The sequence below is a fragment of the Penaeus vannamei genome, chromosome 4 (assembly GCF_042767895.1).
Source record: "Penaeus vannamei isolate JL-2024 chromosome 4, ASM4276789v1, whole genome shotgun sequence".
Taxonomy (NCBI): domain Eukaryota; kingdom Metazoa; phylum Arthropoda; class Malacostraca; order Decapoda; family Penaeidae; genus Penaeus; species Penaeus vannamei.
Genome location: NC_091552.1, coordinates 37,579,769 through 37,582,268, shown reverse-complemented (window position 1 = coordinate 37,582,268; position 2,500 = coordinate 37,579,769). Strand labels below are relative to the sequence as shown.

At 38.0% G+C, this 2,500-nt stretch overlaps 1 protein-coding gene across 3 annotated transcripts in view; it reads left to right on the top strand.

The window, feature by feature from the left end:
* LOC113811786 (tRNA (adenine(58)-N(1))-methyltransferase catalytic subunit TRMT61A) overlaps positions 1 to 2,500 on the top strand; it is a 6,465-nt gene that overhangs the window by 1,646 nt on the left and 2,319 nt on the right. The gene's annotated exons all lie outside the window — the stretch shown is intronic.

Sequence of the window (2,500 nt, the reverse complement as noted above, 5' to 3'; positions counted from 1 at the left end):
CCCTGCAATTGAAAGTCATGTGAATAACCATGGTTATTTTCACTGTGGGTTATATTATTAGGGTAATTTTCTATATTATGTCCGCCGCTCCGACATCGTCGCCCCTGCTATCAGGGCCAAGTTTGCCACTAACGGGGGGTTTTGGTGCAATAAATCCTACATATTTGGATTGTACAGAGTGAGAGGAATCTAACGATACCAAAATCGTCAATATCGGAGAGGCAAAGGTAATATAGAAAATTACCCATTTATCGAGTTGCCAGATGCATTCCTCCTACTTTGCATCTTCGTACTTAGAATGGATATTTATAATCGAAGTACCCACCATAAGATATCAAAAGCCATCTTGGATATCATATTCCAAAATACTGTGCACCTGTTGGAAAAATAACCAGTTCAGTAAAATATCAAACTTTTGGTGTTGCGTCGCATTGTGAGACACCCTAATTGCCACTGGAAAAGATGGCCCCTCATTCCCCTGCTGGATCTACAAAATCTGTACCTTTTATGTTCCAGCAGGAGAGAGCCCAGACCCAGGACCAGTTTTAACCATATTATATCACATCAGGGAATTTGGGTAGAACACTAGGCTAGCAGGCATAGTATATTTTCAAGTTCCTGGGTTATGTAGGGAGCATCATCCCCTGAACACTCTTTTAGGGGGCTGCTGCTTCCCCACCCCTACATAGTCTACAGACAGACCCATGAATAGTTTTAACCACATCTTACCCTAAGCATTAACACCTGACAGGCCGGGCTGTGGGTCACTGGGATTGTTGGGGTTATCCAGGTTGTTGTGATCACTATCCGCTGGTCCTTATCGGACAGCTGAGGGTACAGTTTCAAGGCCTTGATGAAGAGCTAGTGATGGACTACTGGAGTCTGTCTTTTCTGAACTTCCACTGGAAGTACAACCTAAGTTCCCAGGTATAATAAGCTTGGATTGATATTTCGGTGATATTTCGTGATGAATTACATGTAATTATTTGCACACCGTACACACTGTCTAGCCATAATGGAACTAATTTGAATTTCAACTGCCTTTTCCTAGGCCCAGCTCCTGTTGTCACGTGATGATCTATTCCGTATCTGATTGGTTCTGTTGAAGTGTACGTCAGTGCTTATGGTCACGTCACGTGTATTTGATTTCCCTCGCCCACGTCATCTGCTACAAATCCATCTGATTTTCCGTCACTTTTAAAGACTTGTGTCATTTTATTGGGGTGGTGGAAGAACAAGGTTGCTATGGGTCCTGGAAATCATGGATTTTATACTCTCTTTAACACTGTTATTATCAATTTGTGGAGAAAATGGTATAAATGAAAACTCAGAATGATTTGTTCTAATACTTGGTTAGCTCACATTCCTTACTTTAGGTGTGGGGTTGAATTTCTAATAATACCATACTTCCTATCAATAATTCAGTTCCTTTGCTAATTTAGGACTTTTGGTATGGTTTGTGACCCACAACCATGTAATGCATGGTAAAATTTCCTTATAATGAACAGTGACCAAAAATAGGGGTAATTTTTTGGAATACCTTCGCATAACTAATGGTGACAATTTTATTATCGGTGGATTCCTCTGACAATCTACTGTCCAATGATAATTCAAGTTTGGAGGCCTGTGTGAAACTAAAAAGTTGACTTTCCACATATGTCATTCCTCTCACACCTCCATCCATGTTGAATTTCTTGAATGTATATTTAAGTAATGATGATTTTTGTATCAATGGATAACCAAACCCCCGCCCAGGAAAACAAAAGATTCTCCACATATCCATGGCAGTAGAGAGTGTCGGATAGACTCGCCAGTATGAGTGTACAACAACGGCACTACCCTTATTATAGTGTATATCCCGTATACCCATTCGGGCTTATACATATGTCTTGCCAAACAAATATAAACTACTACAAGCATTTCATTTACTCCATGCATTACAGACCTTGTATAACTGTAACATAGTGATAACGGAGTGATATGCATCTCACACCAATGGGAGGTGCGATTTGCCAACAATAGCAGTTTATGACTGAACATAAATTGATTATATAGAATCGTTATTTGTACAAATTAGTGAGGTTCGTACGTTAGTTTCCAGTGAGTGTGTCCTGTAAAGTTTGTCACTTCTGTCAGCCATTTAGCTTTGCATTATTATTTTTTATTGATATTATTTACTGTAGTTATATGCATCTGTTGACTTCCATAAAATATGATCTCTGTCAAATACTTAGTCCCCCAAAAAACCTTTGTGGTTATGTTTTGAATAGTTACCATTTTATTAGGACTTTTACTTCTTATTTTATGTTTCTCTACTATTATAGGCCAGATTTTATGGATGGTGTTTTAAAAGTATGGTAAATGATTAGTTAATTCACAAAAGCCTAATTATTATAAAAATAACTGGAAAATTACATGATATTACTAATAGTAACAATTGACCAAAAAGGATTACTAGAATTTAGGGATATTCAGTTTTTGTTGAGTTATATTGGATACT